Here is a 21,311-nt window from a genome sequence, read left to right as displayed (position 1 = left end):
ATCATTTTTTATCTTTACTCATCCGTAATGGTCGTAATATCGTTCATGCTCCCAAAAATATACCTAGATTTGTTTCTTGAAATGGAATTTATTTTTAAATCCAAATTTTATCAAATTTATCTCAGATAAACATAAATTATTACTATTAACTTTCTGACACTATATCTGGACATTGCCAAATAATCAGCTCCATAAAAATTAAACACTTGCATCCTATTATCAGATGAAACTATTAAATTATAAAATGTAATTCAACGTTATATTTTAATTAAAAAACTAAGTTAAAGGAGAACTGAGAATTTCTCTTTCATTACACAAAACACTGATAATGTTAGAATACATGGAATAATGAATAATAAAATAAAAAAGGTAGGTACACACAGTGGATTTTTATAAAATAAGATAAATTGACAATTGAATGACCTTTGTTTTTATTCTTATTTCATAAATTCTTTATAATACTCACACGAGAATTATACGTATATTAATATATAATGTAATATAATATAACATTATAGTATTATATAACTAGCTGAACCCGTACACTTCGTAGCCCGTTAAAAATCCTTCCACATTTATTGCTTAAACTGTGTGTTAAATTCGTTTTCTATGATTATGCTAGCAATAAATTTTTATACAAATAGATAGATAACGATTAAAATATATTAAGGAATAATTTTACAGCGATATTCAATTTAGTTTATGTACGAATAAATATTCGTTTTATCAAGAAAAGTTAATAATTGGATACACAATATTTTGTTTTACTTCCTTATGGTGCGTACACACATAAATCAAAAGGTTTTCTGACATCGCCATCATTCACTATTGCATCTTGTAAGTGTATGTACTCTTCCGATCGCAATTGCGTTTGATTGAATCTAAGGTAATTGAGACGTTCTGATTCAATCTTCGCATACATGTCCACAGCATATTGATGGAATAGTTTGCAACACCTCAAAATGAAGTTGTCTTCTTGTGGACGAACCATGAATCTATATGAGTAATAGTTCATCGCACTAACTGTCTTGCCTGGTATGTCGCGACCTGTAATAAATACAGTGATAGAAAATTTAAATGTCTGATTGTTTTAAAATGAATACATTTTCAATTCATATAAATATGTAACCGGTTCGTGGATCTATCATTGGTATATTGATATGATAGCCGTCGTCGCCTTTCCAGTGCAATAATGGATACTGTAATGCATCATAGCTGCGATGAAGCTCTGATACACGCTGCAATTGCTCATTTCTTCGATGTAGCACAATATCACGAGATAGAAATTGCTCTCCAACAATTACAATGGCCACTTCATCAATGGTTGGTGCATTGAAGCGTCTTGCATGCTCTCCAAAAGGCGTTTTGTCGGCTCTTATTACTATCCTATGATTATCGAATAGCATAAGATCAAGAGCGGTTTTGAACAATTGAACTAATCCATTGTGTTGATGGAAAAAAATTTGCAGGTCCAAAATAATTTGACGCCTTGCACTTGGAGCAATTGCACAACGCCGATTCATTTCATCATTGCTATTCCCAACAAAATAGATTTCCAAAAATTATTGAGGTTCAATGTCAGGGAATGGCAATAATGAACCAGCTCTATGACAAATCTGGCCTTGAATCTGTAACATATGATAAATACAATTTGACATTGGATCATAATTCGTGAAGATATCAATATAATTGCTGGTCAGGTTGCATTTTTCGAAAGATAGTCCGTATGAAATAATTACCTTGAACGTCGGCATAAAACTGTCTCTTACAACTTTCGTCGCACCAAAAGAAATCATTTGAAATGGCGTATTATATTCTTGAATGTGGGACAAAAAATGCTTGGACGTTGGTGATGTTCCAAAAATCAATGATTGCAGTGGATCAGGTGGAGTTCGAATGCTGGCAATTTCACTTTGCATTAGCACAACACATGCCAGCCGTTTCACCTGGAAATTTAGCTGCAGCAAAATGTAGACATTTCACCGTCGTTCCACCAATAAGACCATGTTCACTGTAATCCATTTCACTGTAGTAATGAAATGCAGCAAATTCCATTGCTTGTGCACGACGCGAAATTCGTGACGTTCGTTTTGATACTGGATCTGTTGACGGACCTGCAGATTTAGTTCGATGTTCATTTCGTAAATGTTGAAATTGTAATTGTGCATTTTCACTTTGAGAACTTCTATAATACTGTTGGGCGATATAATTACGTGATCGTCGGCCTATATTCTGTCGCCTTGGTCATGGAATTTTTCACAAATAAAAATTTTTTACGAATAAAAATCAATCTGTATTGTTAATGTATTAATTTGGCCATACGAATAAATAAATAAATATGATGAAATAAACATTACAAACTAAAAAATAATGAATAATTACATAGAGTAATTTATAATAGGAATCAAACCAATTAATGATACCATGGATGTATATAATAGCGATTTGGAGTGTACATCTATGGCATAACTGGTCATCGTTCATTGATTACCTATAAATAGCTAATTTTTATATATATATATATAGATTATTCGTAGATATTCATTAATGATTTTTTTCATAAAAATAATGAAGATTTGGTTTTTATCGATATACGAGGTTGAATTTTGTGCTTTTACAATTTTAACTAAACTAATTTCTTGACTGCACCGTCTAGCTTTTCAGTTTAAGCATCATTAACAAATCTAATGGTGATACTGTTTTTTTTTTTACTTTGGAAACTTACTATGCTGTGTTGATGTTCGTTAAAATTGAACAGCATACACTATGGAAGTAAAAACAAAAATTTTTATGGATAATAAAAGTATTATGTGTGAATAATATGATACCAAATATATTTAAATTTATTCATTCCAGAATTATGTATACAATCAGACATTGTGCATATTATTATACTTAAACAAAGTTTCTGCGAGCTAGTTTAGTATTGGGTAAAAAAAAAAAGTAAACAATCATAAAAATCAAAAGCTTTTTTGTTGCAAATTTACTCCTACTGATAAAGCATCAAGCAAAGAAAAAATGTTTCTCCAAACTCCAATTTTTGTTAATACCAAACAAACTATTAAGCGTTTGTCTTATTTTTCATATTATTATGTTAATTTGTTTTGAGGTTTAATTAATTAATCGCCGATAAAAATTAAAAGTTTTTATAAAAATTTAACAAAAAAAAAATAATAAAAAGTTAGTTCACATAAAATAATGAATTGAATTTACCCACATTAACTGTTTTATATTATTATACATGTTGTAACGATTTACAGATTACTGACTCATCATTTATGTCACGCTCGCCGATTTAGCTTAGGTTAACAGAACACAGGAACGTATAGTACGAGCATATATGTATATTATAAAATATATAGCCAGACAGTCGAGTCTAAACCACGGTCGTGTCCAAACACACATTGAAGCCTACCTTGTAAAAATCATTTAATTGTTCAGCTCGTGCTCCGCTATTCCTGTGATCTTCAATATACTACCCTCTAGAACAGGGTTACTCAGGTGATAGTGTACTATATACTATATATATTATTCAGTTATTTAATAAATCTTGTTTTGCGTTACTATATCGTGTTCCATTGTGTTAGTCTATGAACGCAGGTCACAAGTTCCTAGGACCTGTAAAATATAACTTAGGAAACTTTATTTGTATCGATCCAACAACCCGGTTCTCAAGACTAGTTCGTGTAGTAGGAATAGCTAACCAACTACTCCTTAACTGGATAGGATTTGGTATAAATATCGACAACCACTTAGTTTTGATAGACGAAGGAGGTGTGTTGCAATGTCATCTACGTGTTCATACTGTCATTATCGTATCCTATACGTATCTAATATTATATATAATTGTAACACTGAATAGATTTGAAAAATATAATTAAATACAAAAGTTCAAATTTTATCATTATTAAAAAAAAAAAAAAAAACATCTCAAATAAAAATAAATAAATTATTAGATACATTGGATACATAGGAAATATCTTTGATTGGATTTATTTTAAAAAAACGCTCTATTTATCATGTTTAACACTATATTTTAAAATATTTTATACATGGACAATACCTTAAAACCTTTTTTATTGAATGCATATTATAATTAATGATGTTTGGATATAATAAATGTATTATATATTTATATAATATATACATAAAGGAAGTATATTATTTATAGCTTTTGTTAAAATGTAAATTTTTCTTCAAATTATTGACTAATGGATCATATTATGATACAATTAAATTAAATTGAAATAAGTAAAATTGATGTTATAAAATGTATACTTTGAAGTTTGATGTAACAAGAAAGTTAGAAATCATTCATTATAGACAGTTGGAATTTTATTTTATTAATGAGAAAAAAATTGTGTAGCTTGTATAAATTTTTTTAACTATAATATTGACATAAAATATATTATAAAAACATTTTGAATTAAAATATTTACAAATCTTATAGTTATTAATTAGTTTATAATATATTTTTTTTAAATCGTGGTGCCACCACTGGGCAACTTCTTCCTCCTGTCAATCAATCAACATCACATTTACTTATTATATAACTTGTAAATAAAAAATTGTAAATATTATGTTTTTTCAAATAAAAAATAAAAATGTTTTTTAAATTAATAAACATTAGCTATGAACAAAGGTGAATTTATTTCATAATAATTTAATCATATATCAAGATTTTATATAAAAACCTTATTTAGTGCAAATCGATGTATGATAAAGACCACAAGATATTTCTAAAGAAATATGTTAAATTTCATTCTTCTTTACTATGTCAGTTTAGAAATGCAAAACTGTTGTGTCACACATAATCTGTACTATACATTGGTCACAAAATAAAAAAATAAGGTCCATAACTTGAATGCGAATAATCGTATGTATCAAATGTTTATAGAAGTTTCAATATAATAATGATAATATATAAAGGTATACTTCTATGAGTTTATTCACATTGATAGTTTATTGAATACATTTCATGACTCAACTTTTCCAAAATATAATTTTAAGTCCATATAAAGCATTACATAATATTCTCTATGGAACTTAAATATATATATATTTATGTTTCTTTATACTTAAGAAATATTGTCAACAATTTAAATGATATACTAAGGAATCTATTTTAGTTCCAAAAACAATGAAATATCAACAATTTTTCTTTCTTTCTTTTAAATCTCCAACAATAGACCTTGTGCGTCCCGTAAATATTAGGTTTGTTACATTTTGTATTATTTTATTTTTTCCTTTTATTTTTCAAACACCAGTGAAAGGTTGGAAAATATCCGACATTGGTTTTCGAACAAAAATGCCCTAGGGTTTCTTTTTCTTTATCGTTTATTTTGTAAACAAAAGAGGTGAAAATGATGCCCCTAGCAAAATAGTCAGGATGTGTTATTTTCGAGGTCTTGATAAAATTAAATTTAACTGAATTTTATGTGTTTCGAGCTATTGTACAAAAAATGCTTAGCAATACCTAATAATTAATCGGTAAAAGTATTTTGTTAAATGAATAATGCTATCAGAGATTCTCCAATCGTAAAAGTTTGTTTTGATATGACCTGACTAACATTAGTCGGTAATAAAACTTAGTTTTTGATTTATCCATTTGAAAACACCTACACACCAAAAATAAAATTTAGTGATGGAATTACGATGTAATTTAAAAATGAATAAAAATATTGGTATTTAAATCTAAATTTTTTGATTTTATACTTATATTATATTTTATTGTACTGAAATCCCTTTGTACTCCAGTACTACCAAAAGATGTCGAGTATGAAAAGCTAGTAAATAATATGAAAAATTACTTACATCTGAAAGTTTCAGTTCTTGCGGAACGCTAAAAATTCTGGAATTGTCTACAAGAAAATGAAACTAGTAGGTACTGAATTCATTACAAAATTACAAAAACTATCAATGTTATGTAATTTTGGAAATAATTTGGAGAAAGCATTACGTGATCAAATAGTACATGGTGTGAGTGATCGTATGCTATAAAAGGAGATGTTAAAATCATAAAAAATAAGTCATCAAACAAATAGAAGGAGCAAAACTGGAAAACTGGGAAAAATTGTGATAATTCTGATGGCAAATGCTGTACGTGTTGTGGTAATATTAGTCATGTATATAGTAATTATTATTTTAGAAATCGAAATTGTGAAATAAGTAACAGTAAGAGACATTTAAAAAGGTTTGTTTTTTCATAAGAAGAATAAAACTGATAAGGTTCAACCAAAGTTTTTAAGTAGTAAAAATAAGAATTGTAATAAAAGTAATGTTGGAGCAATGAGTAAAAAAGTTTTTAAAAACAAAGTAAATAAATCTAATAATATTTTGGCATCAGATAATTTAGTCATATATACATTATTCCAAATAAAAAGTGAATACAAAAAATTATAATATTATAAAGTTCAAATTGAAAATAAAATAATTGATATGAAATTAGATACAGGTTCAGCTATTTCGCCAATATCTTTATCAGATTATGAAAATAATTTTAATTATTTACGTATTGTCAAAACAAAAATTTAAATTTAAGAAGTTATTCTGGAGAAAGTATAACACCAATTGGACTAATAAATGTAAAAGTTAAATTCAATAAAAAAAATTATAACGTGAAATTATATTTTGTTGAAAATGGTGGCCCATCTTTATGAGGTAACGATTGATTGAAGTATTTAGGTATTAAAATTAATGTTGATTTTGAAATAAATAATATGACAAGTCAGAGTTACTCAAATCAAATTAAAGAATTAGTCACTATGTTCCCTGAAGTTTTCACTGATAAACTGGGTACTTATAATAAAAATGAATGTAAATTGTATCAGAAAGAGGATTTCAAACCAATTTTCTTTAAACCAAGATCCTTATTACCATACAAAATTAAAGACCAAGTAGGGTTTGAGCTTTATAGGCTGGTTAAAGAAGGTATATGAACATTAGTAGAAACATGAGATTTTGGAACTCCTATAGTACCAGTACTTAAAGCAAATGGTACTATTCGTATTTGTGAAGATTATAAAGTTACAATAAATCTTTATTTAAGAGTAGATAGCTATCCACTTCCACGTATAAAAGATTTATTTTCTAACATCAGTGGTAGTGTAAAATGGTCAAAAATTGATTTATTATAGGCATATATACAATTATTAGTTGAAAAAAATTCAAAAGAAATTCTGACTTTACCCACTCATCAGGGATTATATTATGTACTAAATAGATTAATGTACAGAATTGCTTCGGATATCCATTGCTTCAGCACCTGACCTTTTTCAAAGAGAGATGGAAAACTTATTTAGAAAAATAGAAAGTGTAGTTTGTTTTTTATATGATATCTTAGTTCATAGTGATAATTTAGTCACACACATAAACAAATTAAATGAAGTTTTCAACAATCTTAAAGAATGTGGTTTAACAGTTAGAGAAGAAAAATGTGAATTTTTTCAAGATAAAATACAGTATTTAGGGTATAAGATAAATAAACATGGAGTAAATACAAGTGATACAAAAATTAAAGCAATTGTAAAGGCACCAATTCCTTCTAATATAACACAAGTTAAGTCATTATTAAGGATGGTAAATTATTATTTTAATTTTATTAAAAATAGTACTGAAGTATTGGATATGCATCAATTGTTCGCCGAAAATAGTTCGCGCGACAGTTGCTCGCGCGTCTAATGTTTGCCTGGAAATTGTTCGAATACGAAAATTATTCGTGCGTACATTGTTCGTATGTTCACATAACATTAAATAAATGAATAGATAAATGAATCAATAATAAAAATAATAATAATATACTAATAATATATAACAAATAAAATACAATGTTAAGTATTTTTCCACGTTTGTGGATGTCAATAATATTAAGGTAGGTACCCACATAGTTTTTATATTTGCAATTGAAAATTGTAGCAACACCACGTAGATAATCGACTGTTGTGCGGTTATTATAATCTGCACAGATATTATTTTTAATGTTCACTTTAATTTTTATACATTTTTTTATGGTGGTTCTTGACGCACGACAAACTGCTGAATTTTTAAAGTATTAATACTTTCTTCTTTTTGGAGTGCATGTATAAATCTCCAAATTTATGGATGTTTGGATGATTTAAGTGTAAACGAAAAACAATTGTGCCATCCTTTAACTGAATTATTAGTTCGTGGAAGGTATGCCACTACTAAATCATAACAATTCCATACACTAAAGGGGATGTTTATGAAGTACTATCGAGCACTTTTTCATAATTTTAATTTAAGATTCAAAATATTTAGATAATTCAATTTACCTGACTTGCTAAATTTTCTATGACTCCATGACTTAAAGCAGCGGAGGTTCGTGCATCGTGTTTCATGTTATATGAAACATATTTCCCTAACCTAATTCCTTTGTCTCCACTTGAGCATTATCTGGTGCATGATTATGTTCATAAATTTTGACAACTTTGTCATTTTCCACATGAACACGACCACCACACTTATATTTTTTATACAATGAACATATTTTCCAATAGGTTTTTGTTTCCGTTTGTTTTTTGCAGTAGAACATGTAACTTTTATGTACGTGTATATTTGTACCACCATCACTTTTTACGTACTTTAAAACCATAGTAATTAAATTTTCTTAAATGAATTGCATAGTACTGATTTTGGTATTGTGAAGTTAAAAATTATGGTTAGGAATTATTATTTTTGGTGGCCACAACTAAACAAAAATATTGATCAGTTAGTAGCTTCAGGTAGTGCTTGTATGAAATACAGATAAGAACCTACTAAATCTCCATTACAGGTATGGGAATATCCAAATGAACCGGGGGAAAGGGCGAATGTGGATATTCTGGAACTTAATAAAAAAAATTTTATTGTGATAATCGATGAATTTTCTAAATGGCCAGAAGTGATACCAATGACTTCAACTACTTCTTTAAATACTATAAACGTTATGAGGGAGTATTTTGCTAGGTATGGTGTTTGTTGAACATTTGTGACAGAATGGACCGCAGTGGACTTCTAAGGAATTTCAAATATTTATAAAAAATAATTATACTAAACACATTTTAACACAACCTTATCATCCACGAAGTAATGGCGCAGCTGAGAATATGGTAGGAATTTTCAAGGATAAAATTAAAAACATAATAGATAATACTCCAAATAATATACAAGCAAATTCCAAATTTTTATTAGATTATACGAATACTATAAACTGCACCACAGGTAAAAGTCCAGCAGAATTACATATGAAGAGGAAATTAAATAATAAATTTGATTTAATTTTAAAACTGTTCAAAAAAACAAACTTACTTAAATAATAATCTTGAATCTTGATGTTAAAACTAAGGTTGAACTAAGTCAGGAAAAATTAAAAAAGTGGGTAAGTGGATGTCGCTCTGCTGTACATTAGGTGGTGGGGTGGACCTCTGACTAGGGTAGGTTAGATTTGAATACAATGATAGGTATCATTGTATACGAAAAACGATTCTGAATGGAGATGATTTGTCAGTCTAGGATATATTATATTTAAATATTGTCATAATATATATTCTATTTTGAAACAAATATTTTATTTTTCAATGAGGACACATTTTGCATAACGCATGGTTAATCAATTTTTCCAAAAAGTTGTCTATAAATATCTCAAAAAAAGTCAAAATATTTTGAAAATTAAATCACATAAAGAAAATGCCAATCTAAATAACTGGTAAAATTTTCAAGTATTTACGACTTATACTTTTTGAACAATAACAAATATTTTAAATCGTTATCGTTACGCTATTTCGTATAAATTTAAAATTCAAACGCACTTAAAATTTTTCCTATAGTGATGCTTCGAGTTTTCTCTATAGCTACTTGAAGGAAAACTTACGGAAAACTTAGTGTTTTATTTTTAATCCTTAGTTATTGCTTACTTGCAAATTTTATGCTATAAACGCTTATAAAAAAAATTGCGACCTACGATTTTTAATTTTTTTTAGCTGCAAAAGAACAACTCATAAGGGACCTTGTATTAAATTTTCAAGTTTTTTTGGTCATCTTAAATTTTTTTACCGACACTTACTTTTACGACTTTTACTTTTTTTACCGACACACCTACCGACAACAAAAAAATCTCATGAAAATCGATATTTCAATAGTCTATAAATAACTTAAAAAATTCAAAAAATTCAAAAAATTTTAAAAAATTGAACTGTATATATCACACTAACATAAACATTTGGTGAAAATGTCAAGTATTTACAATAATTAGTTTTTAAATTACAACCTTATAAAAAAATCGATTTGGTCGAAAACTGGTTTTGCGTAAAAATTCCCGTTTTCTGTCATTTTTCTCGAATTTTTTGAAAACTGTTGGAAAATGTTTACTTTTGACCTCTACAATGCACCAAGGATATTCACTTTCATATCAAAAATCACCCCCAAAATTTGAAATTGTAGCACTTGTACAAAAACACACACAAAAAAAGAACACACATCATTGTAAAATCAATACATTCATCACTTCGTTCAGAATCTAAAATCATACAGAGGTAAAAGAAATATAAAATTTAAAATAGGTGATACTGTGTTGGAAAGGAATTATAGTAAAGGACATAAATGGATTACATGAAAAATTAAAGAAAAAGTAGGAAAAGTAATTTTTCTGGTTAACTTAAAGTATGGACAAATAAAGAGACATGTGGATCAACTGTTACAACACAATTTAAAAGAGAGAAGGAGCAGTGAGAAAAAAGTTGATGCAAATGAAAGTAAAGAATTAAGACGACCTAAAAGACATATAAAAAAAAATTAACGACTAACATTATTTAATTAATAACAGAATTATATGTATTTATTGTTTTTTTAATCCTTATACGTATATAATATTGGGAATATGTTTAAAATAAGGGAAACAATATGTTTTTTCTTTTCTATTATAATTTGTTATATTGGTAATTCACCTTAAAGATATTGTCTATAACATTTTATTTTATTTGTTAATAATATTGTAACATTCGTTACACCATATATTATATATATATATTATAGTATATATATTATAACCACACTTAACACACACTATATGATTGACCAATACATAATACACACCCTCAACACTTTTCTGCCCATGCACTTAATTACTTATTATTAAAATGATACACAGCAGTTAGTTCGACAGTCACCATCAACAGGAGCGAACTCACCAATATACTTATTAACAGCCATCTACATTAGTAAAGTATTATTTTTAATTTAATAATTAATATGGATCTATAAACCAAACGTTTCTTATTAGTTATTATTGATTAAATACCTCATACACAGTATTCTAACCCCCAGCTACGAAAAAATTATCCATAAGGAATAGAAAACCTTCCCTGGATAACTAATATCGTAACAAGGTCCCCCTACCACGTTATTATTATTATTATTATTATTATTAAACACATGTGGTTCATAATATAGTGATTAAACAATACCGATTCAGTTTGATTCCTTTCAGCATTGAACATATTTTGATCGAGAAATAAAATATATTTTTTCATCGTGTATTTTTATTTTTATTTTTTTTTGTTTGATCCCAAGAGACAGATTTACGATATCATAAAGTGTAGGTCTCAAATAATCATATCAAGTAGGTATTGAATTGTTAGAGTATTTTATTTTTACATGAGTGTTTGCGGATATCAACACCTTAAAAATTAAATAACCATTTAAGAGGATGCTACACCCGCATGTGTTGTCTCCGTCTTACAAGTACGTAACATTGCAAAATCTGTTTCGCGCGGGAAAAAACCGAGAAGGCTACAGTCATAACTAAGAAACGAAATTCTCACCACAGATAAAAAGGAATTTCGACTGTGCAACGTTGTTTTTATTTTTTTGATATTAGAACTGAAAAAATAGTTATTCGATTTTGAAAAACGCAAAAATAGTGAACTTTGAAACAATAAGAACTTTTTTTTCTATTTGTGATATCGAAAAATTGAAAACAACGTTGCACAGTAAATGTTCTCCTTATTATGTGGTGAAAATTTCGTTTCTTAGTTATAACTGTACTAACTGTAGCCTTCTCGGTTCTTTCCCGCGCGAAACAGTTTTTGCAATGTTACGCACTTGTAAGACGGAGACAACACATGCGGGTGTAGCGTCCTCTTAAGTTCTTCAAGTTCTACCTAACCACTAGTTTTATTGTTAGTATTACTATTCTTTACAATACACAAATGTGATAATAGTATTATTTTAATGACATTTAATGTGAATTTATGATCTTTATGGATATTACTGAACATCATTAAATCACTTCCACATATTTCTGAGTTTATTCATTTTGATCTTATAAAAAAATAAGAATGATAAGTATTACATTAAACTTTCAAATACCAAATTTATGCTGGAATATATATTGACATAAAATTTATATTATTTGCTGGTTTTATAATATTACATTAAATATGAACCATATATTAAAATAGTTTCGATTAAAATACAATTTTAAAACGGCTAGATAAATCGTTTTACAGCATAAAGATGACTATATAACTAAATTTAATCACGTTTCAGATAATTTTTTACATAGCCCATAAGGAATTTTTGTATCCATAATTTAAGTAGTTGTTTTTTAAGTTGAATGCTTAAATTTTATATTTTTATGGATTTGAGTGACCAGAGTTTTATTATTATTGAAGTTAAGATATTCTCAAAAAAATATAAAACGTAGGTAACAATAATTTATTTTGTCATTAAAGTTATTATATTTTAATAAAATATATTATTTTTCATGTTTTACAATTTTTTTGGCGGAAATTGACTGTTTTATTTTATAAAACATTAACGAATTAAGACACCGTTAGTTTTTTTTTATTCACGGTACAGCTTCAACTGCTAAGGTTATTAGCTTGCAACAAAACTAAAGGTATTTAGTTACATATAAATAATACAATAGTTTTTTTACATTATTAGTTTATATCTATTCAGATTGTAATACAGTCTCTATAATAATAATAAAATAAAGATAAATACCAATTATTAATATGGGTTTATTAATTAATTTATTAAATCCGCGAGTAAATAGTTGGTCAAAATATAATAGTAACTATATGTACATTAACAATATTATGCAGCGATATTTCAACAAATTAGAGTTGTATTTATTTTTAATTTAAAATATTAAATGTATACAAAATAATAATAGTATACGATTTTCTATTGCAGATATTAAACTTAGTTAAAGTAAAATAGTATTGTTCATGAATTATGTTGATTTAGTTTAGAGTATAGGTGCAAGTGTGCAACTGAAATGGTATCCTAATCATATAAACTGAAATTTATAAGTGTCACACAAACCACTCAAATCAAAAGCAATCCGGCGGGCTTTGATATAATATCTAACAAACGTATACAACTCACTGCTCATACCACTTTGTCCAAATACGATATTTATCATTGACTTATATCACAAGAAGGGTGGTGAAGTAAAACATAATAATTCAAATAAAACACAGTAGACAACCTATCTCTCATTTAGTATAACATTGTTATTAGTAGATAAATTTATTAAAGGTATGGTAGTTGGTAATTAGTTAGTGAGAGCATATACGTATTGTAATATTATGTGTAATTATCAGACTAATAAGTTTCGAAATCTAAATAAACTTTCATCAACGTATATATTATATTATGCATAGTTTATACGTTTAGATATTATGGTGGGTATATGTGTTAAGGTTTCATACTTAAATTTCCTGTTCCGGGATCTATTGAAACTTTCATAATTGCCTTTATTTTATTTATACATTTTTTTTTTAATCTATATAGTTGTGATTTTGCGTTTCATGACCATTTTACTATATCATGTGAATATGCTGTGATTTTTATAGTACATACAACAAAGTATAACTAATATTTTGAATAATTAATTTTTAAATCAGATAAACTCTTACATTGTATGACAACAATCACACTATTGTTATATTATGTTACACACATGACATTAATAAAATAATAAACTATATAATAGATTTTTCAATCTCTTGCATTTTTTTCAACCCTTACTTAAATATATAAAATTTAAATTCGTGTACAAGTTTCATCGAATTTTCACGAACATTTTTCAAATTCTTTAACGCAATATTATTTAGACGGAAATGTTATGTATATCACTGATTCGAGTTTAGTATATAGGCGTTTTAATAATACAATTCTAATATAGCATAATAAAACACTCTTAAAAAATGTATAATCATTCCAATGTTAGGTCATAATGTTATAATTAAAGTTTCAAACAATAAAATAAATGGTAAAATATTTATGACAATATTAGTTAGTAATATAAAATAAGTGGCTTGGTGAGACTGAGCGTACGTACCAGCCGCAGTTGCTAGCTCCCGGATGGATGACCACCCGGGATTTTTAACAACATATCCTTGCCACACATACACAAACACGTGTTACAACCCTACCCACTTAAAAACCTACAAACAAATATACAAAAATAACCGTACTACCCCAATGGCCCATATTGCCGCGGGTTCTCCTTACAAAAAAAAAAAATATATATATATATATATATATATAAAATAAATATCATGTTTTAAATAATAAATGTAGTATTTTTTTTTTTCAATTCAATTAATTGTAAAATGAATTGATATTCAAAATATGTATTCAAAAATTGATATTACATAATTTCTCATAAATGTAATCATTTTTTTTTTAGGTTATTTCGATTTTATAACAAGTGTTTTTACTCTAAAACTGCAATAGGCATATGTTATGTTTTTAAATAATTATTTTATTTATGAATCATCAACAATAAACAATGGAAATAAATCTGACGATAACACTCGTAAAATATTTTGAATTGGTATTTATAAGTTTATTTTAATTTTCCAAAATATCATTAGAATCGTCATCTTAACCTTTTTACGGACATGCACGGAAGTATAAAAGTTTTCCCGAGTGGTTCGTCGACGGCATCTCGTAAAACATTCGGTTGGGTGATTCGTTTATATTTGTACTCTTTCGTCGCACAACACATCGCTGTGTACATGATATATACGTATACAAACGAATGCGTTTCTGAACCATTGACGCGAACGCCCCACAGATGGCATAAGTGATAAGTGATGCATGCGTCACGTCTGTCACAGAATAAAACACTGTCAAAAATTATTATTACTATAAATTTACACTATGCGAGTCTATAAAAGATAATACGGCTATTGGTTTTAATTTTTATTCCAATCCTAACATAGGATACGGTGATAATGTCAAAATATTATCACGGTGATTGTTTGATTTCAAAAGCTATAGGTACATTACGAAAAAATTATTTTATAATGTATAAATAGATGACAAAGCCATAATATTTATTAATTCTAATCCGGTAATAGCATCACCTTATCTTCAAAATTACCTAAACCTGATGGAAGATGGGTATACTAAATGGCATTTAAAAATTAATCAGTCAAAATGTATCCACACTACATTCACACTTCGTCTCTGTTTGCCCTGTGATAGTATCTATACATTGCACACAAATCCCTACTTCTTTTATAGTCAAATATCTAGGACTAACTCTAGATCACACATTTACTTGGACCTCCCACCTAAAATCTTAAAGGCTTAATTTAAACTTTAGACTGCGTCTATTAAAAACTTTTTGCAATAACAATGAATACACACACATTGAAACTAATAACTTCTAATTTACATATCTCTAATTAAACCCATCTTTACATATGACAAACAGCTCTGGGGTAATTCTAAAAAATCTAACATCAACAAAATTCAAACATTTCAAAATATTGCACTAAAGAAACTACTTAATGCTCCACCTTATGTCTCTAACCACTCTATACATCTAGATATCAGGATTAAATCCGTTAAAGACAACGCAAAGCTCTACTATAAAAGTTTCCACAGTAAGTTACCTAAATAGTAATCCTAACCCACTTATAAAAAATCTAGCAGCACCTATCTACGATTCCCGGTAATCCCGATACATGTCTTAAAAGTAACTGGTGTAACGACTTGTTAGTTACATGAAACCTAGATTATAAATTCTCCTAACTAAATATTCAAAATAGGTAGTGCCATTAATGGGTGGTTTCTTCCGTCATATTGCTCATGTCATATAAACTGTTATCAATTTTTTTTTTTTTTGCTCTTTCAAACGGATTATAAATATCTTGTAAAAATAAAAAAGTTAAATGTACAAATCAATATGAAACTCGTGAGTCCTAAACTTTTTTGGTCGGTTCAGAATGGGACGATATATCGACAATCATAGGTATATAACAAGCAAACGAATATTGAATTAGAAATGTTTAAAATCGACCTACTTTTTATCATAACTCATGTTTTTCGACCCTTCGGTTTGGTTTGAGTCTGTAATACTTCAACAATGTTCTATTCGAATTATAGGTATATTTTAAGTGTAATTATTTTTAAAGAATGTAATTGTTTGTGGGAAATATTCGTCTATAAACTATACTACCATATACTATATTTAGGTTAAGTACAAATTTTGAAATTTTATATTATTTCATGTTTTAAATATTATTCAGTGATATTTAATATATTTTCAAAAAATATTGCCATTAATTAAATGTTATATGATAAGTATATATTATGTAAAAAAAAAAAAAATGAAATATTTGTTGTTTTGTTTGTACAGTATACGAGTGTTCATGTCCCTGAACCCCTGTCCTTGATGACAACAATTTTAGATAATTAACCAGTTATATTAAATACTCGTATAACAAGCATTTATTGTGGTTAGTTAATCTTACATGAACAAATTTATTTGTTAGGATTAAAAACACAAATTCTTTTAAGTAGGTACCTAATCCTTTTTTAAAATTGTTTTTAGTTTAAGACATTAGAATAATCATTTAGGAAACAACAAAATGTACCTATCATTTAAATCAACTGATAACTGTGTACAATCGTATTATTTAATATTAGGTATGTAAAAATAGTAAATTGTCTAGAATAGAATATATTATAGTCCATAATACCATAGTAGGAAAAAATAATAATTTAATTCATTTTGATTAAAAAATTAGTCCTCGTCTATCGGTATTTTTGGAAGTATTTTTATCCAGTAAAGTTTGACATATTAGTATCGTAAGTTTCGTTGATAGTTTTAAAATAGATTAATCTATATTTTTTAGATTATTCAGTTACCTGCATAATAACAATGGAGTCGTGGCAGCTCTTCAGAGCAGACGCACCTAGTGGTTGGTAGCTCTCCAGAGGCAGTCACTATTCTAGGCATCATCAAATCCGTTCGCGCAGGTGTGTCTTAAACCACGCCCAGCGGCCAACTACGTCCATTCCCGTGTACGCAGGCACACCAAACCACGCCCAGTGATCAACCATGAGGCACTCTGCACGCACATGCGTAGATCCTAATTGTCGGCTACAAGATCCCCGTGCGCGACCACCAAGACATCAGTTCAGTCGGGACGGTGAACATGACTTGGGAAGATGGCTAGAAAGGACCGTCTCGTGAGTATCTCTGACGTTCCACATGATACAGGCACTCAAGGGCCATGGTTGTTTCCAGTGGTACCTCCATCGTATAAGCAAGGACGCCAGCCCATGTTGCTGGCAGTCTACAAACGATTCTGACGACGCCAAACACACGTTATTCCAGTGTGTCTACTGAGAAGGATTCCGGGAAGCACTAAACTTCCGGCTAAGTCGTCGTCCGAGCACCATGGACGTGTCCAACATGATCTGCGGTCCAGTGTTTGAGACTCTGTCGCCGGATCCAATCGAGAAGCACGTGGTTCTTATAGAAGCAGAGGAAGTTTTCAAACTTTTTTTATCGAATGGTAGAAAACATCCTTACTGCAAAGAAGGATGAGGAACGATGTCGTCAGGCCGCAGAAAGACCTCCGGATTCAACGAACTAATAATAACATAGTTAAGTTTTTAAAAATGTAACCGAAGGCAAGCTCTCGAATATTATTGTACATAACTATCTATCGTAATAGCTAACGGGAGACTGGCTCGTCACAGCTACTTAAATCACATATTATAGGGTGCACTCCCTATTCGGCCCATGTAATTCTCAAAAATGCAAAAATCAAAACCTACCTCAAATCAGTGTCACCACGGATAGGGAAAATAAGGCTTTATAAGAAATTATTGTTTTTAACAACGCATCACTGACTTTTTTGACACTGTTCAGCCGTTGTATGATAGTTCGTACCGAATTACTGTTATTGTTTTGCTTACGGCACTTACGCTCATTGTTCAACGTACGCGGTATGCTGAGTGTGAAATTTTTTATTCATTAAACCTTTTTACGGAATCTGATTTTAATCTTCTCTACCTATAGTTTTTTTTATTTATTTATCTTTTTAGTATTGAATTTGTGAAGAACATTATAATGAATGAGCTAACACTCCTGCCACAAACGAAAATTTGTTGTTATTTTTAAAATAATGTATTTCCTCTTTGTCTTTGTGATGTAACACAGTAACATATTTTTAAATTGTGTAACAGAGTCCCTGTTTCTTGAAGTATAAATAATAATATCAAAAAAGAGAAAACAAATTTAGTATTCTGGAATAATATGCACAAAAAAGTATTTTAAATATTTAAAAAACACTTCTAAAAAAATATTGGAGAAGTATTTGTGAGCTTAAAATGATTATCTGTTAAAAGTTTTAAAAAATACAAGTAGGTTTGATAAACATAAGCCCGAATATTATAACAGACTAATCCATATAATGAATTAAATAAGCTACATAAAATTTTAGATGATTTTTGGAATTCTATTAGTATTGAGCCGTTGACATTCAAAGTACATATAATATTATTATGTATTAAATATTATTTGATACAATAATTAAAAATTATGGTAAAAGTTGTTGTACATTAATTTATTTCTCTTATGTGGCCCTACTTATTTGAGGTAGGTTCGTGTTATCAGTAAATCGAAGAAGTGCACCATCTGGTTTTATACAATCTGTGCTTAAATGTTTAATTGGTTATTATTATCAATAAACGATGGTGGCTGGAGGAGAAGTACTAGCAGCATTGTTCCTCCTCCGGTTCTCAATACTAACGGAAAAAAAAAGTTACCTGCATAATAGTATAATAGAAAAATAAACTTTCATTATAATGAGTGCCTTATAATATTCAATTTGTGAAATTTCTAAATATGGTGTATATTGCTTGTATTTAATTCGTTAATATGTTTTGTGGTTAAAATAAATGGTACAGTACACTATCATTGTTTTTTATACGATAATAAAATTTAGAAAAAAATACAAGTTCAAGGCTTTAAGTTAATGCCGAAATAATCTGAGATGTTCTGAATAGATTTGAGTCGTTAAGTTAACCTTGTCGTTTATTTTTTGTTTATAAAAAAACAAAAATACTTACATGCCAAATAATTTTTTCTGCTTAAACATTGACTTTTATTATAGAATATAGATAAAAGTTTTATTATTTAGACGTAAGAACAAGCAGTTGCATTGTGTATGTATAATATATATATATTATTATCTACAGTAATAAGTGATGCAATTTGCCTAGATATTTTTTTAATTTCGTTTAATGGTCATAAACAGTTCACTACGCATTTAATCTTATGATTTATTTATGATTAGAAAAGTTTTTTATTTTTAACACCTCAAACGGTACACCAATAAAATCATATATAGGGGGAAATAACCTTTTCTTGATGTTATAATAATACACTAATTGTATAACATACTTGAGTTGTATATTAAACATAAAAAGTGATTTTAGCGATAAATATGATATTATATGCATAGGTACTATTTTATGAATAACGTTTATTATATTGTACAAGCAGAGGAAATAATAATTCTGTAAATATAATACAACCTATGTAATTTCTTAAGTGGATACTATGTATAAATAGATTGTTATGTGCAATCATAGTTTTTAAAATATTTTGTAGTTGTTATCCTAATCTAACTTCATATACAAAGCGACCATGACACTTGCTATAACATGTTGCTATACGCCTGGAGCGGGGAACACAAATAGATACTGGAAAAAATTCGAAATTTCATTTTATTTCTGAGTGCATGAATTTCTAAATCAAAAGTCTGCGCAATTCGTCTTTAATCGTTTTAAAACCGTTTGACTAAAAATCGTTCTACAGTGATAGTTATCGTTTGACTTCCAAATATTTGGGCATTACAACGATCCTGTTGATTCTTTTTGAAATGAGGCGATGTTAATGTATATTTTCCTCGATATCCTTCGTGATAATCACACCCTCCACCTCTCCTGCAGTACACAACAATTACATAAGTATTATCGGTTATATATATATATATCAGTGCGTACTTGAAATAGGTATACATATATATTTAGAATTATAGTATACACATACACCGTGCATAGATAACGATGGTTTTGCCCTGTCCGATGTTATCGGATCATTAAACGAGCACTCGATCATAATAATATACAGAATACATGATGCTGTGGTATAATAGTCTCACCACCGTCGTCTGATGTGCTGCAAAATTAGTTTTGCCGTGAACTATCACGGATTCCTTATACTATCCCTCCCCACACCATCCACGCCAACTACCGTCATGTTATGACCCATACAACTACTGCGAAGTAATGCAGCTCGAATGGTTTTCGTTGTATACGTATAATATATAATTAAACAATTTATTACACCGCTTGCGGCCGATCGTCAGTATAATAATATGTGCGTGTATGACGGTACCAACACTGCGGTAATAACTGCAACTTCGTTCGAACAATAATATTATGCTTAACGGTAATGAGTCAAGTATTTTTGTCACACTAATAATAATAATAATAATATATTATTATACAGTGTGATACTACAACGTTTCAATATGCAGACATAGCATTATCTTTGAATCGATCGAAACGGATTTTGATGTAGTTGAACCCCTCGTTCTACGCAGAATATACGACAAAGCTGAACATTTTTTAAGGTGACAACTACGATGATGATAGTTTACTATAATATTATAACTATAACGATCGGGTGATTTTAGCAGGACAGAGAATTCTCGTCCGTGGAGCGCTGGCGATTCGCGGGGATATATAAATTTTATGGGAGTGAGACAAACATACACACACACACACACACACACACAAACTCAGATATAGACAGACATACGGGCCGGCTAACATCGAGGATTGTGTATACAATTATAGGTATACAAATATATATATTTTATATATATAATATAATATTATTCGCTCTTGTCGGCTGCGGTGTCGGCCCCGAGTTAATGAACAACTGAAGTGTTTGAAGCATCCGGACGTGCCGGTTAATCGAATCT

At 28.8% G+C, this 21,311-nt stretch overlaps 1 long non-coding RNA gene and 1 pseudogene across 1 annotated transcript; one reads left to right on the top strand and one right to left on the bottom strand.

The window, feature by feature from the left end:
* Nucleotides 1–673: 673 nt before the first annotated feature.
* LOC149058510 (uncharacterized) lies at nt 674–2,477 on the bottom strand (annotated as a pseudogene).
* Nucleotides 2,478–3,382: 905 nt separating this feature from the next.
* LOC149058509 (uncharacterized) lies at nt 3,383–19,199 on the top strand. The gene is made up of 3 exons (XR_016190355.1): nt 3,383–3,501; nt 17,160–17,496; nt 17,555–19,199. It is a non-coding gene; the product is annotated as an uncharacterized LOC149058509 (long non-coding RNA).
* Nucleotides 19,200–21,311: the final 2,112 nt, after the last annotated feature.

Source organism: Diuraphis noxia, unplaced genomic scaffold, assembly GCF_037042655.1.
Source record: "Diuraphis noxia isolate RWA-SAM2 unplaced genomic scaffold, SU_Dnox_SAM2 contig0002, whole genome shotgun sequence".
NCBI lineage: Eukaryota > Metazoa > Arthropoda > Insecta > Hemiptera > Aphididae > Diuraphis > Diuraphis noxia.
Note: the sequence above shows the minus strand (reverse complement) of the source record. Positions and strands in the feature narration are given on the sequence as shown.